Genomic DNA, 26,483 nt, shown 5'->3' with positions numbered 1-26,483 from the left:
CTCCTTGTTCCCCATTATTATTTCTCCTGCCTCATTTTGTAGCAGTCCTGTTTCCACTCTCATTTCTCTTTTAATTTCTACATACTACAAAAAGCTTTTGTTATCCACTTTGATATTATTTTTAGCTTGCTTTTATATTTTATCTTTTCCCTTCTAATGATTCTTTTCATTGTTCTCTGTAGGTTTTTAAAAACTTCTCAATCCTCTGTCTTCCCAATCATTTCGCTTTGTTGTATGCCCTCTCTTTTGTTTTTACATCAGCTTTGAATTCCCTCGTCAGCCACAGTTGTACTATTTTACCATTTGAGTATTTCTTCATATTTGGAATACACATGTCCTGCACCTTCCTCACTTTTCCCAGAGACACATGGCATTGCTGCTCTGCTGACATCCCTGCTCGCAGCTCTTTCCAATTTATATTGGTGAACTCCTCATACCACTGTAATTTCCCCTACTCCACTGAAATATTGCTATGTCAGACTTTACTTTCTCCCTATCCAATTTCAAGTTGATCTCAATCACATTGTGATCACTAGTTCCTAAGGGTTCTTTACCTTAAACTCCCTGATCACCTCCGGTTCAGAATCAGAATCAGAATCGGGTTTGTTATCACCAGCATGTGACGTGAGACTTGTTATCTTCACAGCAGCAGTTCAATGCAATACATAATCTAGCAGAGAGAGAAAAAATATAATAATAAATAAAAGAAAACATAATAAACAAACAAGTAAATCAATTACGTATATTGAATAGATTATTAAAAAATGCGCAAAAACAAAAATACTGTATATGAAAAATGTGAGGTAGTGTCCAAAGCTTCAATGTCCATTTAGGAATCGGATGGCAGAGTGGAAGAAGCTGTTCCTGATCGCTGAGTGTGCGCCTTCAGGCTTCTGTATCTCCTACCTGATGACAGCTGCTCCGGCCTATGGTCAGGCCACACTCAGATCCCCTCCAGTTCGCCTACCAGCCCTGACTAGGAGTTGAGGATGCCATCGTCTACCTGCTGAACCGTGTCTACGCCCACCTGGACAAGCCAGCGAGCACTGTGGGGGTCATGTTTTTTGACTTCTCCGGTGCGTTCAACACCATCTGCCCTGCTCTGCTGGGGGAGAAGCTGACAGCGATGCAGGTGGATGCTTCCCTGGTATCATGGATTCTTGATTAGCTGACTGGCAGACCACAGTACATGTGCTTGCAACAATGTGTGTCCAACAGGGTGATCAGCAGCACTGGGGCTCCACAGGGGACTGTCTTGTCTCCCTTTCTCTTCACCATTTATACCTCGGACTTCAACTACCACACAGAGTCTTGTCATCTTCAGAAGTTTTCCGATGACTCTGCCATAGTTGGATGCATCAGCAAGGGAGATGAGGTTGAGTACAGGTCTACAGTAGGAAACTTTGTCACAAGGTGTGAGCAGAATTATCTGCAGCTTAATGTGAAAAAGACTAAGGAGCTGGTGGCAGACCTGAGGTGAGATAAGGTACTGGTGACCCCTGTTTCCATCCAGGGGGTCAGAGTGAACATGGTGGAGGATTACAAATACCTGTGGATACGAATTGACAATAAACTGGACCGGTCTAAGAACACTGAGGCTGTCTACAAGAAGGGTCAGAGCCGTCTCTATTTCCTGAGGAGACTGAGGTCCTTTAACATCTGCCGGACTTTGCTGAGGATGTTCTACGAGTCTGTGGTGGCCAGTGCTATCATGTTTGCTGTTGTGTGCTGGGTCAGCAGGCTGAGGGTAGCAGACACCAACAGAATCAACAAACTCTTTCGTAAGGCCAGTGATGTTGTGGGGATGGAACTGGACTCTCTCACAGTGGTGTCTGAAAAGAGGATGCTGTCTAAGTTGCATGCTATCTTGGTCAATGTCTCCCATCCACTACATAATGTACTGGGTGGGCACAGGAGTACATTCAGCCAGAGACTCATTCCTCCGAGATGCAGCACAGAGCATCACAGGAAGTCATTCCTGCCTGTGGCCATCAAACTTTACTACTCCTCCCTTGGAGGGTCAGAAACCCTGAGCCGATAGGCTGGTCCTGGACATTTAATAATTTACTGGCATAATTTACATATTACTATTTAACTATTTATGGTTCTATTACTATTTATTATTTATGGTGCATCTGTAATGAAAACCAATTTCCCCCGGGATCAATAAAGTATGACTATGACTATGACTCTGATCGCAGTGAGAAAAGTGCAAGCCCTGGGTGCTGCAGGTCTTTAATAATGGACTCTGCCTTCCTGAGACACCACGGAAGAACTACAGAAGTTTTTGCAAACATGAGGAAATCTGCAGATGCTGGAAATTCAAGCAACACACACAAAAAATGCTGGTGAACGCAGCAGACCAGGCAGCATCAATAGGAAGAGGTACAGTCAACGTTTCGGGCTGAGACCCTTTGTCAGGGCTAACTGAAAGAAGAGATAGTGAGAGATTTGAAAGTGGGAGGGGGAGGGGCAGATCCAAAATGATAGGAGAAGACAGGAGGGGGAGGGATTGAGCTAAGAGCTGGAACGTTGATTGGCAAAAGGGATACGAGGCTGGAGAAGGGAGAGGATCGGGGATGGGAGGCCGAGGGAGAAAGAAAGGGGGAGGGGAGCCCAGAGGATGGGCAAGGCTGTCCACCAGAGAAAGCAGGATCTCCCAGTGGCCACACATTTTAATTCCACATCCCATTCTCATTCTGATATGTCTATCCACGGCCTCCTTTACTATCAAGATGAAGCCACACTCAGGTTGGAGGAATAACACCTTATATTCCATCTGGGTAGCTTCCAACCTGATGGCATGAACATTGACTTCTCTAACTTCCGTTAATGCCCCACCTCCCATCCCTTATTTGTTTGTTTGTTTATTTATTACTTATTTTTTTCCTCTCTCTTTTTTCTCCCTCTGTCCCTCTCACTATAACTGCTTGCCCTCAGATAAATTCGACCTCAGATACCTGCTTGTGCATGAATGTGGTCCAGAGTCACTGGGAATTAACATTTGTTTTATGTGCATGGAGTGTGGATGTGAAGATGGAGATATTTGAAAATTATATGTCATTCAAAGGGAGTATTCTAAATAACATTGTAACTACAGCATTGTCCTGCTGTTACGTTTCATATTTAGCGTATAAAAATGTCATGTAATATTGGGTCAGGCAGGCCTCTTCTTCCAAGAGTGTCTGGAGTATGATCTCCGCTGCTTGTTTTGCTGAATAAAGACTTCTATCACCAGCAGCTTCACTGTCTCTCTGGTGACTTCGTTCACAGTAACAACAAGGGCTTTACCTGTGATGATCTAGTCTGTATCCATGCATTTTTGTAGGCTTTTCTATTCAAGGGTGTTTCCATACCAGTCCGTGACACAACCCACACACTCATCCCACTGGTTTCCGTCTACTCCCCTCTGCCCTCCGCACCTCCCTCCCTTTAGTTCATGCTCCACCTTCCTCTCCCATCAGATTCCATTATCTTCAGCCTTTTGCCACAATTCCATTCCCCACCCGCCCGTCCACCCGCTCACCTGGCGGCCCCTATCACCTGACAGCACCTGCTCTACCCCTTCCCTCGCCTCTTTACCCCGGTCACCTCCCCTCTGTCTTTCAGTCCACATGAAAGGTCTCAACCCTACTTCGTCTCCAGTTCCACTCGAGATAGAGCTTGTTCTACGCGCAAGGGCGTTTGGGTATCTAAAGTCTCCATTTCAGTATTTGGAAGACGATCGCAACTGCCATGAAACATCGTTTTCTTTTTTCAAAACATCAGAACATGTGACCATCAAATGGGAAGTTCGCTCCCAATGTTCACCGAGGCTTCAGAGATACCGTACGGAAATAATAATTTATACGGCAATGACCGGTAAACATCACAATTCAGCGCAGGCGTAGAGCCGCTACGCTTTTGTTCCAAAAGTTTTCAGTGGTTAATCATAAAATTTATAACCTCCAAAATTTTCCTGCTTTGATGATCCATCCACTTTAATTTTGTAAACCAAATGGATCTTTCCGAAATTTTTTTATACGATCCAACTCCGCACGTTTTTAAAAAAAAATTGACCAATGGTAGAGCAAGTGGTATGACGGCCATGCGCGCAAACCAATGGGTGGGAACATGCGGACCTCCATGCAACCAATAGCGACAGGCGGTCTGCATGTTTCTCTAATCCCGTGAAAGATGGGTGGGAAGACCGTCGGTCCTTTTAACCAATGGCGGCAAGGATAGAAACCGGAAGGTGGGACGTCTGGTTCACCAAATCTTCCTGATATTTACTTTGGTTATTCCCTTCTCATAATTCTTCTTTCGGCAAACAGCCTATGGTGGGAATGGCCTGTGTATGTTTACATCCCGACACTCTCGCAAACATCCTTTTTAAGGTGCACTACCGCCCCTTCTGAACTGGACTGTGGGTCAACGTGTCATGACCCACATATTTATATTTGACCCCATATTTATATATCATTTTATATAAAAAGATCTGTGCTCTGAAGTAACAGAACTATAATTTTAAGCAAGAATCCTCTGATCCTTTCTGCAAAATGCTGTTAATGTTAAATCGTATTGAGATAACTTTTAAATCGTCCATCCCCTCTTGATTATGTCTTGTTGATTACAATATTCACACCTCCCATTGTTACGTTTCTTTATGAAAAACAATGTACTTTAACCCTGTGTGCTCAAACCTCAGTCTCGATATTATCTCTCCTCCCTCCCACTCTTTCGTGCATTCCTAAACTACCCCACTTCTCTCTGGATACGATTTTAAGTTGAAATAAGGTTTGTATTATCCCACATACAACCTCTGGTTTTCCCACTGAATGTAAATCTTTTAGACTCCGGATTGTTGTGCTTGAATCAGACAATATTACAACTCGCATGGTCTCACTTTCTCCACCCACTGCAAAGCCAATAGTCCAGCTGTCATTTCACCTGCATACACTGAGAAATCATCGTTTATCCTCACCTGCTTTTTCATGTTAAAATCAGGCACTACCAATCCTACCCCTAATCTACCACAGTATTACCATTTTTGAAACATCTGTGTAAATTTGTAAATATCCATAATTAATATTATTTACATAACATTCAACTATATCTTGATTTAAGTTGACTTCTCTACTTTTCCATCTCTTTCTGAATAATTTAGGATCCACCTCTGGTGCTTCACACAGTCATGGAGACAGCCCAGGAAAAGGCACTGTATCACTTGGGGCCTTGTTACTAATTCCTGTCCTTTTTGCTTTCCCTTCAATAGTCCGTGCAAAATTTCTGAATTTCCTTCTTTCCTTTTCCCAGCATCGATCTAAAAGCTGTTTACTTGGATGATTTTCTCCAGGCCCTTGTACGTTTACCTAATATGTTAACACAAGCTGTGATCTTCTCAGTTCCAGAGGTGTCTCTCCCAACTCCACCTCCATTGCCACCACTGGTGTTGTCCTCATTGCCCCACTGATTAACCTTACTTTCTTACTTTTGGTTATTATTTCTTTAATAAATATTGACCATGTGAGTTTTTTATCAAACCAAATTCCTAAAAATTTTAAAGGATCTATCTGCAGTTTCTAATTTTAATCAATAATGAGTTAAATGGAGAGGTAAGGCTGAGGGTCGAGTTGTTGGCTTACAAGCAAAGGCAGTGTTTGTGAGACTGCTAGCAAGCAGAGGCTGATGATAGGGCAAAACTGCAGTCAATGGGATGAGTTGCAATGCAGAAGGGGGACAAAAATCAAAAACAGGTGATGAATACTGGATTGAAAGTGTTATCTTTGAATTCAGACAGTATACAGAATGAGATAGATTAACTTGTAGCACAGCTACAGATTGGCATGTATGACAGTGTGGGCATCACTGAATTGTGGCTGAAAGAAGATTATAGTTGGGAGCTTGATATCCAGGGATACACATTGTATCGAAAGGACAGGTAGGTTGGCAGAAGGCGTGATATGGCTGTGTTGGCAAAAAATTAAATGAAATCATTAGAAAGAGGTGACATAGGATGGGAAGGTGTAGAATAATTCTGGGTATACCTAGGAGTATTATAGTTAAGGGTGATGAAATGAGAGTACGGATCCGTACATGGAACTATGATGTTGTAGCCATTACTGAAATTTGGTTGAGAAAGGGGCAGGAATGGGTGATTAATGTACCAGGTTTTTGAAGTTTCAGAAAAGATAGAGGAGGAGATAAAGAGGGGGTGTGTTGCATTAATAGTCAGGGACAATATCACAGCTGCACTCAGAGGAGACATAATGGAGAGGTGAGAAACTGAGTCTATTTGAGTGAAACTCAGGAACAGGCAGGGTACAATCGCAGTGATGGGATTGAACTAGGGGACACAGCCTCAAGATTTGGGGGAGTAGATTTAGGATGGAAATGAGGAGGAACTGTTTATCCCAGAGAGTGATGAATCTCTGTGAATTCAATGCCTAATGAAGCAGTGGAGGCTACCTCAGTAGATATATTTAAGACAAGGTTGGATAGATTTTTGCATAGTTGTGGAATTAAGGGTCATGGGGAAAAGGCAGGTAGGTGGAGATGAGTCCATGGCCAGATCAGCCTTGATCTTATTGAATGGCAGAGCAGGCTCGAAGGGCCAGATGGCCTACTCCCATATATTTCTAATCCTGGGAAATCCATTCCCGCTATTTTATCTTTGTTGGCTCAGTTTAGAAATTTTTCTGGTTATAAATTGAACCCTAATAAGAGTGAATTATTTCCCCTAAATATGCAGGTTCCTATTTATGGATGTTTACCATTTAAATTGGTGACCGACTTTTTTTTTTACATATTCAGGGGTTAAAATTATGAAAAAAGTATAAGGATTTATTTAAGGCTAATTTTTTATCTTTAATTGATCAGATTAAGCTTTTGTTTACTAAATGGTCACCAATGTCTCTGTCATTGATCGGTCGGATCAATGCTATAAAGATGATTATTTTGCCTAAATTTTTATATTTATTTCAAGCGGTGCCAATTTTTATTCCGAAATCCTTTTTTGATAATGTTGATTCCAAAATTTCTTCATATATATGGCAGAACAAAAATCCTAGGCTAGGTAAAAGACATTTACAGAAATCTAAAAAGGAGCGGGGTTTAGCTTTGCCAAATTTTAGATTTTACTGTTGGGCAATTAATATTCGATATTTAAAATTTTGGTTAGCGGACTTGGACGTAACTTCAAGTCCACGTTGGGTAAATCTTGAACGGAATTCTTTACAAGGGTTTTCACTGGGTTCTATTTTAGGGACTTTGCTTCCCTTTACTCTTTTTAAATTGTATCAACAAATGAATAACCCAATAGTAAAACAAAGATGAAGCTACACTCAAGTTGGAGGAACAACACCTTATATTCCGTCTGGGTAGCCTCCACCCTGATAGCATGAACATCGACTTCTCTAACTTCCGCTAATGCCCCACCTCCCCCTCGTACCCCATCCGTTATTTATTTTTATACACACATTCTTTCTCTCACTCTCCTTTTTCTCCCTCTGTCCCTCTGACTATACCCCTTGCCCATCCTCTGGTTCCCACCCCCTCACTTGCCTTTCTCCCGGGACCTCCTGTCCCATGATCCTCTCACATTCCCTTTGTCAATCACCTGTCCAGCTCCTGGCTCCACCCCTCCCCCTCCTGTCTTCTCCTATCATTTTGGATCTCTCCCTCCCCCTCTCAAATCTCTTACTAACTCTTCCTTCAGTTAGTCCTGACGATGGGTCTCGGACTGAAACGTCGACTGTACCTCTTCCTAGAGATGCTGCCTGGCCTGCTGCATTCACCAGCAACTTTGAGAAGTGTTGCTAGAGTAAAACATACTTGACGTATATGGTTTCAATTTCAAATATTTTTTGGCTTGAATCAATTTATTTTAGCAAGTCCGATTATCTCTAATTTCTTCTTTCAACCCTCTATTGTGGATCAAGCATATCTGGCTTGGAAAACTAAAGGTATACTATGATTTTGTGATCTACCTTTGGATAATTGTTTCATGTCCTTTGAACAATTATCTAATAAATATAAATTGCCTAGATCCCATTTTTTTTTAGATATTTACAGATTAGAAGCTTTATAAATTCTGTTTCTCCTAACTTCCGGAATTTATATTCAATGGATATTTTGGAAAAGATTTTAGATTTAAATCCGTTTCAGAAAGGTGTAATAGCAATTATTTATAATATAATTAAGAAAACATGTCCAGATGTATCTAATAAAGTTAAGACTGTTTGGGAAAGGGAACTTAAGATTAAAAAATGGGAAAAAATTCTTCCATTAGTTAACTCATCCTCTATATGTGCTTTGATACAGTTTAAAGTAGTGCATGGCACTCATATGTCTTAGGATAAATTAGCTCGTTATTATTCTCATAAAAATGCTGTATGTGATAGATATTACTTTGAGGTAGCTTCTTTAATTCATATGTTTTGGTCATGTCCTTTTTTGAAAAAATATTGGAAAGATTTTGATACTGTTTCAACTGCTCTTTTTTTATCAATAATAATCAAAAACAAAGTGTTAAAGCTTTTTTTATGGAAAAAAGAAAAAGAAAAAAAGAACCCCTACTAACTAAAACAGAGAAAAACCCCTAATAACTAAAAAAAAATACCCATTTGGAGCACAGATCCGGAGTTATACGCCGTACAAGCTCCCATAAAAAAAAGACATCAAACCGCCAACCAAATCCATATACCCAAGCATCAGAAAAGGACCATCTTTATTAACTCAAGTCAAATGATAGTAATGGGCAAAATACCCCACCTTTTCTCGAAGTCCAATCTAGGATCAAAAGTTCGACTTCTAATTTTTTCCAAACTAGGACATAACATCACCTGAGAGAACCATTGTCTCAAAGTGGGAGCAGAGGCATCTTTCCATTTTAATAAAATAGCCCTTCTAGCCAATAATCTGACAAGTGCAATTACGTATTGGTCAGATATAGAAATACTGTGAATATGTCGAGGAATTATACCAAACAAAACTGTCAATTTATTAGGTTGTAAATTGATTTTCAAAGCTTTAGAAATTGTAGAAAAAATAGATTTCCAAAATTGTTTCAATACGGAACATGACCAAAACATATGTGTCAATGTAGCTATCTCAGTTTTACATCTATTATCTCCTTTGTCAAATAATAACGATGTACAATTTTAAATTGATTTAGAGAATGACTGGCACAAATCGAAGAAGAGTTAACCAGCTTCAAAATTCGCAACCAATCCTCTGTTATTAAGGTCATATTAAGCGCTCTTTTCCAATCTTGCTTAATCTTAAGGATAATTATCCTGTTGTAATAGTAAATTATAAATTTTCCCTATAAAACCTTTCACTAAAGGGTTCATTTTTAAAATACTGTCTAACAGGTCAGAGTCTTGTATATATGGAAAATTACTTAAATATTCTTGTAAGAAATGTCTGACCTGAAGATATTGCAAAAAATGTGAATATGAGAGAGAGTATTTAGTTACTAATTTCTCAAAGGACATCAATTGACCTTTTTGAAACAAGTCCATAAAGGAAAAAGTTCCTTTATTCCTCCAAAAAGAAAAGGTTGGATCACTAAGTGAAGGTTTAAATAAATAGTTTCAATAAATTAAACTAAGAAGGTTAATTTTTTTAAGATTAAAAAACTTACAAAACTGGTACCAAATTCGTAATGATTGATTAATCATTGGATTTATATTTAGAATAGAAATTTTGGCTAATTGTACAGGTAAAGGAGCTCCTAATAACAAAGTTAAATAAAATTGTTTCACAATTTTCAATTCCAAATCAACCCAAGATGGTCGTTCCTTTTTATCCGTCCAATATAACCAAGAACACGCATAACGTATATTAACCGCCCAATAATACCTTCTTAAATTAGGCAAAGTAAGACCTCCATCCTTTTTTAATTTTTGTAAATGACATTTTCCAATTCTTGGTCTTTTATTATTCCAAACAAAAGATGAAATAATAGAGTCAACCTGATCAAAAAACTTCTTAGTTAAAAAAAAGGAATATTTTGAAATACATACAAAAATTTTGGTAAAGTCATCATTTTAACTGCATGAATTCGACCTGATAACGAAAGTGTAAGTGGATTCCATCTAGAAAAAATTGCTTCATAAAATCCACTGAGGGAACTAAATGAGCCCTATAAAGGTCTCCATTATTTTTAGTGATGATAATACCTAAATATTTAAAAGAATCCGTAACTTTTAGAGAAATGTCATCATATATAGAAGCAGAATCATTTAAAGGAAATAATTCACTTTTATGCAGGTTTAATTTATATCCTCTAAACAATCCAAATTCATATAATAATTTCAATAAGCTAGGAATAGATTCTTCGGGATTCGAAACATAAACCAAAAGATCATCCGCATAAAGGGAGATCTTATGAACAGTCCCATTTATAGAAATTCCTTCAATATTTTTAGCTTCACGAAGTGCAATAGCCAAAGGTTCCAACATCAAATTAAATAACAGAGGACTTAACGGAAATCCTTGTCTCGTCCCCTGGGAAAGTTGGAAAAAGGGGGATTTACAGTTATTAGTAATAACAGTGGCAATAGGGCTTTTATATATCAATCTAATTCATTTATTAAAATTACTACCAAAGCTAAATTTCTCTAAAACTTGAAATAGATATTTCCATTCAACTCTATCAATGCCTTTACAGCGTCTGGAGAAACAACACATTGGGAGTCTTAGAGAGGGATGAGTGTATAATATTTAACAATCTCCGAGTGTTAGAAAAAGAATAACGGCCTTGTATAGAACTACTTTGATCCTGAGAAATAATTTTAGCTAGTATATTCTCCATCCGATTAGCCAGTATTTTTGAAAGGATTTTGGCATCCACATTTAATAATGAAATAGCTTTATATGAAGCACAATCAGTAGGGTCTTCATCTTTCTTAAGAGTTCAAGAAATAGAAGCTTCATAAAATGGGGAAGGTAACTCTCCTAACAGAAAAGAATCTTTAAGCATTTCCAACATATAAGGAGTAAGCAAATGTTCAATTTTTTAAATAAAATCCTGCAGTAAAACCATCCAATTCAGGAGCTTTACCAGATTGCATTGAAAGAATAGCTTTCTGAATTTCTCTTTCAGTAAAAGGAGCATCAAGAATTTGCTGATCTTCAACAGATATTCTAGGAAAATCAATCTTTTGTAAAAAGGCATACATATTAGAAGGGTCAACTTGAAACTGAGATTTATAGAGCTCACTGTAATAGTCTTAAAAATTTTATTAATATCTTCATAATTACAAGCTAAACTACCATCTCCCTTACGAATTTTTAAAATTTGTCTTTTAGCTCTAACTGCTTTAAGTTCAGATGCTAATAGCTTGTTACTTCTATCTCCAAACATATAAAATTAACTTTCTAATTTAAGCAAATTTCTTTCGATGGGATAAGTTAATAGTAAATTACATTGTGATTGAAGTTCAACCCTTTGTTTATGTCCTCGTTGTTCACGGGAATGGTACCGGAGGATTGGAGGAAGGCAAATGTTGTCCCCTTGTTCAAAAAATGTAGTAGGGATAGTCCAGGTCATTATAGACCAGCGAGCCTTACGTCTGTGGTGGGAAAGCTGTTGGAAAAGATTCTTAGAGATAGGATCTCTGGGCATTTAGAGAATCATGGTCTGATCAGGGACAGTCAGCATGGCCTTGTGAAGGGCAGATCGTGTCCAACAAGCCTGATAGCGTTCTTTGAGGAGGTGACCAGGCATATAGATGAGGGTAGTGCAGTGGATGTGATCTACATGGATATTAATAAGGCATTTGACAAGGTTCCACATGGTAGGCTTTTTCAGAAAGTCAGAAGGCATGGGATCCAGGCAAGTTTGGCCAGGTGGATTCAGAATTGACTTGCCTGCAGAAGGCAGAGAGTCGTGGTAGAGGGAGTACATTCAGATTGGAGGATTGTGACTAGTGGTGTCCCACAAGGATCTGTTCTGGGACCTCTATTTTTTGTGATTTTTATTAACGACCTGGATGAGGGGGTAGAAGGGTGGGTTGGCAAGTTTGCAGATGACACAAAGGTTGGTGGTGTTGTAGATCGTGTAGAGGATTGTCAAAGATTGCAGAGAGAAATTGATAGGATGCAGAAGTGGGCTGAGAAGTGGCAGATGGAATTCAACCTGGAGAAGTGTGAGGTGGTACACTTTGGAAGGACAAACTCCAAGGCAGAGTACAAAGTAAATGGCAGGATACTTGGTAAGTGTGGAGGAGCAGAGGGATCTGGAGGTACGTGTCCACAGATCCCTGAAGGTTGCCTCACAGGTGGATAGGGTAGTTAAGAAAGCTTATGGGGTGTTAGCTTTCATAAGTCGAGGGATAGAGTTTAAGAGTCGCGATGTAATGATGCAGCTCTATAAAACTCTGGTTAGGCCACACTTGGAGTACTGTGTCCAGTTCTGGTCGCCTCACTATAGGAAGGATGTGGAAGCATTGGAAAAGGTACAGAGGAGATTTACCAGGATGCTGCCTGGTTTAGAGAGTATGCATTATGATCAGAGATTAAGGGAGCTAGCGCTTTACTCTTTGGAGAGGAGGAGGATGACAGGAGACATGATAGAGGTGTACAAGATAATAAGAGGAATGGACAGAGTGGATAGCCAGCGCCTCTTCCCCAGGGCACCACTGCTCAATACAAGAGGACATGGCTTTAAGGTAAGGGGTGGGAAGTTCAAGGGGGATATTAGAGGAAGGTTTTTTACTCAGAGTGGTTGGTCCATGGAATGCACTGCCTGAGTCAGTGGTGGAGGCAGATTCACCAGTGAAGTTTAAGAGACTACTAGACAGGTATATGGAGGAATTTAAGGTGGGGGCTTATATGGGAGGCAGGGTTTGAGGGTCGGGACAACATTGTGGGCCGAAGGGCCTGTACTGTGTTGTACTATTCTATGTTCTATGTTAAATCAACATTAGGAGAAACTGCATAAGAATTATCCAGATCCTTAATTAGTTTGGAAATTCTATCTAACTCTATTTTTGTCTGTTTCTTGAGTTTAGCCAAATAAGATATTATCTGACCTCGCAAATATGCTTTGAGTGTATCCCATATAATCAATTTTGAGACATCTCCCGTATTATTAAAAAGGAAGAAATCTTTTATCTGAATCTCTATAAATTTAACAAAGTCCGAACTTTATAATAAATTTTCTGGAAAGTGGCAAGGCAAGTTTACATAACTAACATCATTTAACTCAAAAGTTAAGCTTAAAGGCACATGATCCGAGACTGCAATAGCATCATATTCACATTTCTGGACTTTGGACAAAAATCGGAAATCAGCTATAAAATAATCGATTCTCGAATATTTATTATGAACATGCGAATAAAAAGAAAAATCTCTGTTATTAGCATGTAAATTTCTCCAGATTTCTATCAAACCATAATCAATTAAAAAGGAATTAATAGGTGTTGCCGAACGACTCGGAAGCTGCTGATTGGTTGAACTCTTGTCAATCAAAGGGTTTAAACAACAGTTGAAGTTACCGCCCATCAGCAGCATATATTCATTTAAGTCTGGTAATAAACCAAATACATTTTTAAAAAAAGGATCATCTACATCAGGTCCGTATAGATTAACCAGGACAATTTTTCTATTACAAATTGTTCCTTTAATAATTAAAAATCTACCATTGATATCTGAGACGATATCTTCTTGGATAAATAAAATATTAGATTTTAAAAAATAGATACTCTCTTTGTCTTATTTTGACAGGTAGCATGGTATTGAAGGCCCTTCCATGTTTTAAAAAATCTATTTTGATCGCCCATTCTGATATGCGTTTCTTGAGCAAAAATTATATCGGGCTGGAATCGATTAAAAAGTTTAAATGTCCTCTTCCGCTTAATAGGGTGATTCCAGCCACATACGTTCCAACTGATAACGTTTATCTGTTTAAGTACTATTGGATATTATTCTTAAACACAATACATGCAGACCACCGCGGGCTAATCAAAGATAGCGGTGATGAATAGAACCAAATAGAAAACGCGCATGCTCCGGAACTCCGTAATGGGGAAAAATACAGAAAGTGTTTGAAAAAAAAACCCACAATAAACTGTTCTGAATATTGATTTACAACCTCACCCTATTACTGCAATTTTTTGGGTTACCAATCATAGAATCAAGTCATTTAACCTCTTCAGCTCGTCGGATGATTGCATTTCTAACATTGATGGCTAGAAGATCCATTTTGCTGAATTGGAAAGAGATTAATTCTCCCACCACGTTTCATTGGTTCTCTCAAACTATGTTGTGTTTAAACTTAGAAAAAATTAGTAGTGTTATTTATGATCCCTCTACTAAATTCGAAAAGACTTGGAGGCCATTTATTCAACATTTCCATATGTTGTAATTTGACCTTTTCCAAATTTATTCCATTTCTTTTTAATATATGTCGAGAGGAGCGGAGTCGCCGACACTAATGGTTCCTTTTTTTGATGTTACATAACAGCCCATGTCTTTTTTTTCTTAGTTTAGTTGATTAACACTGTTTAGGTAAGTTTTTCTTTTGCGGTGTATTTTTACATATTTCTTTTCCTTTTCCATGATTTTCTTTCTATATTTCTTTTGAATATTATATTTGTATCCTGTATGATTGGGAGGTTTAATACCCATGTGTCAACTGGGTTTATATTTAACTATGCTAATTATAACAATGTAATCCCAATAACTTTGTATCAATACTATGGTATGTTTATCATTATGAAACCAATAAAAAGATTGAAAAAGAAAGATGGCCTACTCCTGCTCCTATGTGTTATGTACGACAGACCCCCTAATAGCCCCCAGGACATTGAGGAACAGGTATGTAATCTGATTAAGGAAATTTGCAAAAATAATAGGGTTGTTGTCATGGGCATTTTAACATTTCCGCATATAAACTGGAACCTTCTTAGTGTAAGGGTTTCAGATGGGGCTGAATTTATTCGGTGCATCCAGGAAGGTTTCTCAAATCAATATGTGCATGGTCCAATGAAAGTAGGGGCCATACTGTACCTGGTGTTGGGTAATGAGCCTGACCAGGGAACTGATCTTTCAGTGGATGAAGAGTGACCACAACTCCTAATCTTTCAGGAAGTTTCAGACTACTGTGCTATTCCATGCCCTCACTTTGGGAAGTCAGATCATCTGGTTGTACTTCTACTCCCTGAATATAGACAGAGACTGAAGACCGCAGCACCAGTAGTGAGGACCAAGAAGGTATGGACCAGGGAAGTACAGGAGTGCTTACGGGACTGCTTTGAATCATATTTGAATCTGGACTAGTATGCTTCAGTTGTTACGGACCTCATTCAAACCTGTGGGAATTTTTCAAGATTTTTATACTGAACTTTATAGATCTCTATGTCCAGTAGATTCTTCTAAAGTGAATGCTTTCTTACGAAAGATTGCTTGTCCTAAAATTTCTGTTCAGGATCAAAAAACTCTTGATGTCCAAATTACTGAAGCCAAAATTTGTAAAGCTATTTTCTCAATGCAGTCTGGTAAGGCCCCTGGACATGATGGCTATCCTGTAGAATTTTATAAAAAATTTGGAAAATTGCATTCTCCGTATATGTTGGAATTATTTAAGGATTCATTTGTGAAAGGTGATTTACCCTTTACACTTTATGAGGCTTCTATTTCTTTAATTATTAAAAGGGGAAAAGATCCTACTGATTGTGCCTCATGTTGACCTATTTAATTATTGAATGCCAATGCTAAGATTCTGTCAAAGATAATGGCCAATCGGTTGGAGAATATTTTATGTAAAATTATTTTTAAAGATCAAACAGGCTTTATAAAGGGTCGTTATTCTTTTTCAAATGTTTGGAGATTATTGAACATTATATATTTGTCCTCTTTTAAAACTCCACAATGCGTCGTCTCTTTGGATGCTGAAAGAGCGTTCGATCGAGTCGAATAGACATATTTATTTAAAGTTTTAGAGAAATTTGGCTTTGGTATTAATTTTAATTATTGGATTAGAATGATATATAAAACTATTGCTACTGTTATTACTAATAACTGTAGATCCCCTTTTTTCAGCTTTCACGGGGGACAAGACAAGGTTGTCTATTAAGTCCTTTCTTATTTAATTTAATACTAGAACCCCTTGCTATTGCTCTTCGTAAAGCTAAAGATATTTTTGGGATTTTTGTGAATGAGACCATTCATAAGATTTCCCGTTACGCTGACGATTTACTGGTTTATATATCTAATCCCAAGGATTCTATTCCTGCCTTGCTAAAATTATTTAACAAATTTGGAGATTTTTCAGGATATAAGATAAATTTTAGTAAAAGTGAACTGTATTCTTTAAATGAAACTGTTTCTATATATGATAATACTCCTTTCACAGTCACGGATTCCTTTAGATATTTAGGTGTTATAATCATTAAAAAATATAAGGATCATTATAAAGCTAATTTTGTTCCCTTGGTGGATTCTATGAAGTATTTATTTAGTAGATGGAATCCACTTACCTTTTCACTTGTTGGTCGCATCCATATAGTCAAAATGATAATTTCACCAAAAATTTTATATTTATTTTGGAATATCGCTGTTTTTCTGACTAAAAAGTTTTTAGATTAGATTGATTTTATTATTTTATCTTTTATTTGGAATAATAAAAGACCAAGAATTAGTAAATGTCACTTACTAATGTTGAAAAAGGATGGAGGTCTCGCTTTGCCTAATTTAAGAATGTATTACTGGGCTGTTAATGTGCGATATATGTCCTTTTGGTTACACTGGGTTGATAAGAACAATCGGGCAATTTGGGTAGACTTGTAAATTGAAAGCTGTGAAACAGTTTTATTTAACCTCATGGTTGGGAGCTGCTTTACCTATACAATTAGCTAAAGTTGCTAATTTAGACTTATACCCTGTGATTAAGCATTCCTTACAAACTTGGCTCCAGTTCTGCAATTTTTTAAATCTTAAAAAATTTAAACATTGTAGTTTAATTTATCGAAATTAATTTTTTAAGCTTTCTTTGAGTGATCCAATTTTTTTACTTTGAATAAATAAAGGTATTAATTGTTTTTTGGATTTATTTAAAGAAGAGAGACTGTTGTCTTTTGAACAATTAATTGATAAATATTCTCTTTCATACTCACACTTTTTACAATACCTTCAAGTTAGACATTTCTTACAAAAATATTTAAGTAATTTTCCTTACATATTGGATGCCGACCTGTTGGATACTATTACGAGTATGAACCCTTTGATGAAGGGTTCCATTGGAAGAATTTATAATTTATTATTACAATGGGATAAGCATTCTTTATTTAAGATTAAACAAGATTGGGAAAAGGAACTTAATTTGACTCCTATGACGGAGGATTGGACGCGGATTCTGAAATTGGTTAACTCTTCTTTGACCTGTGCTAGTCATTCACTGATTCAATTTAAAATTGTACATCGTTACTATTTGACGTAGGAGAGATTGTCTAAAGAGTTTCCTAATGTTGATACTTATTGCGATAGATGTAAAACTGAGACAGCTACACTGACACACATGTTTTGTTCCTGTTCTATACTGGAATAGTTCTGGAAGTTTTTTTCTACAATTTCTAAAGCACTTAAAATTAATTTACAGCCTAACAAATTAACTGTGCTTTTTGGAATAATCCCTCAAAATATCCACGGTATCTTTTTGTCTGACCAACATGGTACTGCAGTTGTTACATTAATAGCTAGGAGGGCCATTATGTCGAAGTGGAAGGATACATTGGCTCCCATTTTGTCACAATGGTTCTCTCAAGTGATGCTATGTCTTAGTTTGGAGAAAATTAGAAGTCGAACCTTTGAACCAATGTTTGATTTTCAGAAAAGATGGGGTTCATTTGCACACTGTTATCATTTGAGTTAATTGATAGATTTTCTCCACGATCTAATTGTAAATTTTTGGTACATTTTTTTTCTTGCTGGCAGTTTGATGTTTATCTTTAGAAGCTTTCTGTATGACACATGGCTCCAGGGTTGAACACCTAATGGTTTTTCCCTCACTTTTCCTTGCTTAGGGGTTTTATTCCCTTTTCTCATCACTAAAATTTTTTCAATCTTTAAGACAATTTTTTTTGTAAGACATTGGAGGTGTTGACTACTTCGATGTACTCTTGTTAATTCTGGATAATAATAAGATTTGAAAAGAAAGAATTGCTGTTTATTGCCAAACATAAAGCCATGGTTGAACCAGGAGGTACGTTGTCTGCTGAAGGCTGGATCTGTGGAATTCAAGGCTGGCGACCCGGATCTGTAGCAGAAAACCCGTTATGACTTATGGAGGCTATTTTAAGGGCAAAGAGACAATTTTGAGCGAGGTTGGTGGCAACTTCGGATGTACAACAACGCTGGCAGGGTTTGCAAGACATTACTTTCCACAAAGCAAAACCCAAAAGCATGAATGGCAGCGATGCTTCACTACCAGATGAACTTAACGTCTTCTATGCCCACTTTGAAAGGGAGAATATAACTACAGCTGCAAAGATCCCCGAGATCTCTGTCTCAGAGGCCGATGTTAAACTGTTTTTAAAGAGAGTGAACCCTCTCAAGGCGAAAGGCCCTGATGATGTACCAGGTAAGGCTCTGAAAACTTGTGCCATCCAACTGGTGAGAATATTCAAGGACATTTTCAACCTCTCACTGCTATGGGCAGAAGTTCCCACTTGCTTCAAAAAGGCAACAATTATACCAGTGCCTAAGAAGAATAATGTGAGCTGCTGTTATGACTATCGCCCAGTTACACTCATATCTGCAGTGATGAAATGCTTTAAGAGGTCAGTCATGACGAGATCGAACTCCTGCCTCAGCAAGGACCTGGATCCTCCACAGTTTGCCTATTGCCACAAGAGATCAACGGCAGACGCAATCTCAATGGCTCTTCACACGGTCTTGGACCACCTGGACAATACAAACACCTATTTCAGGATGCTGTTCATCGACTGTAGCTCAGCATTTAACACCATCATTCCCACAATCCTGACTGATAAGTTACAGCACCTGGCCCTCTGTACCTCCCTCTGCAATTAGATCCTTGACTTCCTAACCAGAAGACCACAATTGGTGATGATATCTCACCTGTGGCCCCTCTAAGTCAGATGTTTTGGTCTTGTATAAAGCTAGATAAGTTTTGGAGAGATGTTTTTAAAACGCTACCAAAAGTCTTGGATCTGGACCTACAACCTAATTTACTTACGGCAATTTTTGGGATTATCCCACTGGAAGCAGGAACTATTCATGTTTCCTCTCAACGTACGATAGCCTTTTCAACTTTATTGGCCACAGAGCCATTTTATTGAAGTGGAGGGATTCTAATCCACCTACTGTCTTTTTTTGGCCTTCTTCCATTATGTCCTGTTTTAGTTTAGAGAAAATAAGTAGTCAGACATTTGATACATCCTTTAAATTTGAGCATATCTGGCGACCTTTTATTCAATATTTTCATTTGATTCGATTTCTTACTCGCCCAATTTTTTTTTTGAAGTTTTATATTTGATCAGAAAGTCTTTCCTTTTTTTTAGTCATATTCTCAGAATGGGCTGCCCAGTCCCTTTTCCCCCCTTTTTTTCTTATAGTTTAGTGGGTTTTTTTCTTCATTTTGAAAATTTAAAGTTTTTTTTCCTCTCTATGAATTGATAAGAGGAGAATTAGTTGTCTTTTTTTAATTATATATATTACATTTTTGCTTATTACTATGTATGATTTTGATAATGTCTATTTCATTTTCTGTTTGTATTGTTATTGATATATATATATATATATATATATATATATATATATATATATATATCAGATAAATCTCCTCTTGTTTGTATATAGCCTCTTCTTAAATCAATAAAAAGATTAATAAATAATGAAAGAATATTTCACCTTCGCTGACGATCAGCACTGGTGCAGTTCAGGGGTGTGTGCTTTGCCCACTGCTCTACCTTCTCGATACCCATGACTGTGTGGCTGGGCATAGCTAAAACAGCATCTATAAATTTGCCAGTGACACGACCTTTGTTGGTGGAATATCAGGTGGAGACAAGAGAGTGGACTGGAGTGAGATATGCCAACTACTGGAGTGCTGTTGCAGTAACAACCTTGCACTCAACATCAGTACGACGAAAGAGCTGATTGTGGACTTCAGGAAGGGTAAGACGAAGCAACACATCCCAATCCTCACAGAGGGATCAGAAGTGGGAGAGTGAGTGGTTTCAAGTCCCTGGCTGTCAAGATCTCTGAGAACCTAAGCTGGTCCCAACATATCGATGCAGTTATACAGAAGGCAAGACAGTGACTGTACTTCATTAGCAGTTTGAAGTGATTTGGTTTGTCAACAAAAACATTCAAAAACCTCGACAGATGTACGGTGGAGAGCATTCTGACAGGCTACATCACTGTCTGGTATGGGGAGCTACTGCACTGGACTGAAAGAAGCTGCAATGGGTCGTTAATCTAGTGAACTCCAGCTTGCATACTAGCCTACAAAGTACCCAGGACTTCTTCAAGCAGCGGTGTCTCAGAAAGACAGTGTCCATTACTAAGGACCCCCAGCACCCAGGGCAAGCCCTTTTCTCACTGTTACCATCAGAAGCCTGAAGGTACACACTCAGCGATTCAGGAACAGCTTCTTCCCCTCTGCCATCCGATTCCTAAATGGACATTGAACCCTTGAACACTACATCACTCTTTTAATATATATTATTTCTGTTTTTGCACGATTTTTAATCTCTTCAACACACATATACTGTAATTGATTGATTTTTTTTCATCTTCTTTTATATTATGTATTGCATTGAACTGCTGCTGCTAAGTTAACAAATTTCACGACACATGCTGGTGATAATAAACCGGATTCTGATTCTGATTCTGATTCTATTTGCAGACAAGGATAGGTATGGTCCTTGTGGAAGAGTTTTAAATTGAGGTCAAGCTATTTACAAGGGCATTTGGCAGGAACTAATAAGTGTTAATTGGGAACATCTTTTCTCTGGCTGACCACATCAGACATGTGGAGGGTGTTTAAAGAGCAATTGCACAGAGTGCAGGAAAGGTACGTTCCTGTCAGAAGGAAGGATGAGGATGGAAATACAAGAGAACATTGGATGTCTCGGGAAGTGATGAATTTAGTCAAGAAGAAACAGAAAATGTATGTAGAGCTTCAGAAATCAGCACATCAGGTGTATAAAGAAGCCAGAAAGGAATTAAAGACAATGAAGAAAGCCAGGAGAGGCCACAAAATGTCCTTGTCAAGTAGGATTAAGGTGAGTCCCAAGGCATTCTTGTAGTAAACCATATACATATATGTTGTAACAGGGTTACCTGTCTGCAAACACCCCTCTGCTGACTGTCCATGTGGCTCCTCCCACAGACCCTGAATAAAGGCGATTTCGCCATTGCTCCTCCTCTTCAGTCCAGGGGCAGACACTCAGCATGGAGGTCACACTTTACCATGAATAAAAGCCTTTCAGTATTTACACTACTTCCAGTCTTTTGGAGTAATTAAAGGTGCATCAATTTTACTCGCAGTAATTTCAAAGCATGGAACATCCTCTGAGACCCGACAAATTAGATCTCGACCCCCAAACACCTGAAGCTGGAAATGCTTTCGAACTCTGTCTGGCTTGCTTCGAATCACACCTAGAGGCGATTAAAGCAACCGATTCCACAGCGAATCACAGACTTCCACTCTCCAGGGTCAGTCCACAGGTCGACTCGATGATGAGAGACCAGCCGAGCTACGACGGCTCGACAAAACCTGCAGCAGGCAAACAACGTCTACGCGTGGCATCGCTTAGCGACTAGCCACCAGCGGCCCGGGGAATCAAGTGCTGAGTTTGTCCGGGCTCTACAGACGCCCGTGCAGGCCAGTGATTGCCAGAGACTGACGGAAGGACAGCAGCATGCAGAGCTCCTAGTGAGAGATGCCTTCGTCATGGGGACCAGGTCAGCGTATGTGCACCAGTGGCCATTGGAAAAAGCTGATCTTACCTTATGTTCGGCGATCAAGTTGGCTGATACGCTGGAGGCCACTCTGCACAACTCTGAGACTCTCCAGGCACGCGATCCCCTGATGGCCTCGTGGGCGCCGCAGACCCCACAACCCACCAGCGAATCGACCTCGGCTGCTGTCAGTCGCGAGTCCGTGAAGTGCTACTTCTGCAAACTCGAGAAGCACCCCCGGAAACGCTGCCCGGCCCGAGAAGCTCCAGCTGCGGAAAGAAGGGCCACTTCGCCAAGGTCTGTAAGTCCAAACTACGAGCGGGATCGAGCAGCGCCGCGTGCGAGACATGGGGGTTGCCATCTTACCTGCACGCCGCCACCACATGTGAGACATGGGGGTCGCCATCTTGCCTGCCGCTATCTTCCCTGCACGCCGCCACCACGTGTGAGACATGGGGGCGGCCATCTTGGTCAGCGCCACCCCCCCAACCACCTACGACCAGCGGGTGCTCACGGGGCACCCCACCGCACCGGACCAAGACAGCGACTCAACCCTGGCCTCCGTGACCCTTGATCAAAGTGCTCCCCACCAGCTCGCAAGGTCAATGATGGACATCCTGGTGGAGGGGCGTAGGACAAGCTGCCTGTTTGATATGGGCAGCACGGAGAGTTTTATATGGCCGGTAAGTCAGAGGATTGCCATGGCTTCCGGGTCGCATATAACAGACATCTGGGGGGCGTTGTGTAGCGACGCTAGTGGTGCAGGGCACAGAAAATGGAGACTTTACGTTACTGGTCATGCCTCAACTGTGTGCCCCTGTGCTATTGGGGCTCGACTTCCAGAGCCACCTGAAAAGCGTGACAATGGAGTATGATGGGCCCCTCCCACCAATCACTGTCGTAAATCCCCAATTTTGTAGGGATACGTCACATACCCCGCTACTGACCACCCCGACACACTGACCCGCACATCCCACCCAACACCATGCCAACTGCCGCACTACCAACACCACTTGCGGCCTCTCCACCCTCAAGATCCCTCCCCCACCGCTGTTTGCCAACCTGACCCCTGACTGTAAACCTGTGGCAACTAAAAGCAGGAGGTACAGCGCGGGGGACAGAGCCTTCATTAACTTGGAGGTGCAGCGGCTGCTCAGGGAGGGGGTCATTGATGCAAGCACAAGTCCTTGGAGGGTGCAGGTGGTCGTTGTTCAGAACGGGGAGAAAAATAGGATGGTCGTGGACTATAGCCAGACCATCAATAGGTTCACGCAGCTTGATACGTACCCTCTACCCCGCATCACCGATATGGTCAATCAGATAGCACAGTACAAGGTGTACTCAACCATAGACCTAAAATCCGCTTATCTGCTCCCCATCCACCGGGGGACACCCCTACACCGCCTTCGAGGCGGACGGCAGGCTTTATCACTTCCTGCGCATCCCCTTCGGTGTCACAAATGGTGTATCTGCCTTCCAGAGGGAAATGGACCAAATGGTGGACCAGTGCCAACTGAAGACCACGTTCCCATATCTGGATAACATCACCATCTGCGGTCACGACCAGCAGGATTACGACAACAATCTCCGAAAATTTCTCCAAGCGGCCAAAGCTTTCAATCTCACCTATAACAAGGACAAGTGTGTGTTTGGGACCACCCGACTTGCTATCCTTGGGTGTGTCGTGGAGAACGGAGTCATTGGCCCTGACCCTGACCGTATGCGCCCCCTGTTGGAACTCCCCCTTCCCAACACCCTCAGAGCCCTCAAAAGGTGCCTGGGCTTCTTTTCATATTACGCCCAATGGGTCTCTAACGACGCAGACAAGGCCCGCCCCCTGGTCAAGTCCACCACATTCCTCCTCTCAGCTGAGGCCCCCGCGGCCTTCAGCCGCATAAAAGGGGACATTGCCAAAGCAATGCATGCGGTGGATGAGGCCATTCCCTTCCAAGTCGATAGTGACGCCTCCGACTTCGCACTGGCTGCTACCCTCAACCAGGCGGGAAGACTGGTGGCATTCTTCGCCTGTGCCCTTCAAGGCCATGAAATTCAGCACTCCGCGGTGGAGAAAGAGGCCCAGGCCATAGTGGAAACTATTAGGCACTGGAGGCACTATCTCGCCGGCAAAATGTTCACCCTGCTAACTGACCAGCACTCAGTCAGATTCATGATTAATAACCAACAGCGGGGCAAAATCAAAAATGATAAAATTCTGAGGTGGAGAATCAAACTCTCCACCTTCAACTATGACATCATGTACAGGCCTGGGAAGCTCAACGAGCCCTCCGATGCCCTATCCTGGGGAACGTCCACCAGCGCGCAGATCGACCGGCTATACGCCCTACATGTAGACCTTTGCCACCCGGGGGTCTCCCGGCTTTTCCACTTCATGAAAGCCCGGAACCTGCCTTACTCCCTTGAGGAGATCAGGATGATGACCGGGGACTGCCAAGTCTGCACAGAGTGCAAAGCACACTTCTACCAACCCGAAAAGGCACCACTCATCAAGGTCACCCGCCCTTTGAGTGACTAAGTGTTGACTTTAAGGGCCCCCTTCCCTCCACTGACCGCAATGTGTACTTTCTTAACATAATCGACGAGTACTTGCGGTTCCCCTTCACCATCCCCTGCCCCAACACCACAACCACGTCAGTCATAAAAGCCCTGCACAAGTTCTTCACTCTGTACGGATACCCATGCTATATCCACAGTGACAGGGAGTCCTCGTTTATGAGTGACGAGCTGTGCCAATATCTACCGGCTAGGGGAATTGCAACCAGTTGGACCACGAGCTATAATCCCCGGAGGAATGGACAGGTGGAGAAGGAGAATGCCACGGTGTGGAAGGCCACACTCTTAGCCCTCAGGTCAAAGGGACTGCCGGTCTCCCGCTGGCAGGAGGTCCTTCCGGAGGCACTCCACTCCATCCGCTCCCTGTTATGCACGTCCACCAATGCCACCCCTCATGAGCGACTCTTTTCTTTTCCCAGAAAGTCGACCACTGGGACCACCATATCAACTTGGCTGACGTCCCTGGGACCAGTGCTGCTCTGGAAACATGCGAGGAGGAATAAATACTCCCCGATCGTTCAGAGGGCTCACTTACTTCATGCGAACCCCCAGTATGTCTATGTGGTTCTATCTGATGGGCCGGAAGACACGGTCTCCATCCATGACCTGGCGCCCGCAGGAGTCGATATTTCTTATGGTGGGGGAGCCTAAGAACAGAGGTCACAGCCTCAGAATAGAGGAACATCCATTTAGAACAGATAGGTGCAGGAATCTCTTTCACCAGAGAGTGGTGAATCTGCGGAATTCATTGCCACAGACAGCTGTGGCAGCCAAGTTATTGGCTTTATTTAAGGAAGAGAATCATAGACTCTTAATTACTCAGAGCATGATGGGATACTGGGAGAAGGCTCAGAGCATGATGGGATACTGGGAGAAGGCTCAGAGCATGATGGGATACTGGGAGAAGGCTCAGAGCATGATGGGATACTGAGAGAAGGCAGGTGATTGGGACTCAGGGGAAATGGATCATCCATGATGAAATGCTGGAATAGACTCGATGGGCCAAATAGTCTGCTTCTGTTCCTATATCTTAACTTATGGTCTTACACAGGACCTAAAACATTCACCTAACTATAGATCACCTGAAAGGTCTGAACTGGTATTCGGATTCTTGTTTTGGGGTGACCTTGGAGAATACTGACAGACACCTCTGAATGGGGTTCCATCTCCAAGAATGAGGACAGATCATCTGTTATTTAATTCTCCTGTCCTTTCAAGTTAAGGTCGGTGTTTCAACTTGTCACACAGAATATCATACTGTCTTGTCTATATTTCAAGTTCAACAGTGACCAGCAGATACATTGAACAGAGAACATAGAAATCTACAGCACGTTACAGGCCCTTCAGCCCACAATGTTGTGTTGACCATTTAACCTACTCTCGAACCTGCCTAAAGTTTCCTGACCGCATAGCCCTCCATTTTTCTAAGCTCTATGTACCTATCGAAAAGTCTCTGAAAAGACCCTATTGTATCTGCCTCAGCCACCATCACCGGCAGTGTATTCCGCGCACTCACCACTCTCTGTGTGAAAAACTTACCTCTGACATCCCCTCTGTACCTACTTCCAAGCACCTTAAAACTCTGCCTCCTCATGTTAGCCATTTCAGCACTGGGAAAAAGCCTCTGGCAATCCACACAAGTAATGCCTGTCATCATCTTATACACCTCTATCAGGTCACCTCTCATCCTCCGTTGCTCCAAGGAGAAAAGGCCAAGTTCACTCAACCTATTCTCATAAGGCACGCTGTCCAGTCCAGGCAATCCTTTTAAATCTCCTCTGCACTCTTTCTATAGTTTCCACATCCTTCCTATAGTAAGGTGACCAGAATTGAACACTGCAATCCAGGTGGGGTCTGACCAAGGCCTTGTACAGTTGTGACATTTCCTCACGGCTCTTGAACTCAATCCCACAGTTGATGAATGCCAAAACACCATTTGACTTCTTAACTGTCAACCTGAGCCGCATCGTTGAGTGTCCTATGGACACGGACCCAAT

At 40.9% G+C, this 26,483-nt stretch overlaps 1 long non-coding RNA gene across 1 annotated transcript in view; it reads right to left on the bottom strand.

Annotated features, from left to right (window-relative positions):
• LOC140203907 (uncharacterized) overlaps positions 1 to 26,483 on the bottom strand; it is a 156,145-nt gene that overhangs the window by 85,520 nt on the left and 44,142 nt on the right. The window contains exon 2 of the long non-coding RNA XR_011887418.1: positions 555 to 670. This is a non-coding gene — a long non-coding RNA (uncharacterized lncRNA). The remainder of the gene's footprint in view (positions 1 to 554; positions 671 to 26,483) is intronic.

The sequence above is a fragment of the Mobula birostris genome, chromosome 10 (genome assembly GCF_030028105.1).
Source record: "Mobula birostris isolate sMobBir1 chromosome 10, sMobBir1.hap1, whole genome shotgun sequence".
Taxonomy (NCBI): domain Eukaryota; kingdom Metazoa; phylum Chordata; class Chondrichthyes; order Myliobatiformes; family Myliobatidae; genus Mobula; species Mobula birostris.
This window is presented reverse-complemented; position numbering and strand designations above follow the sequence as displayed.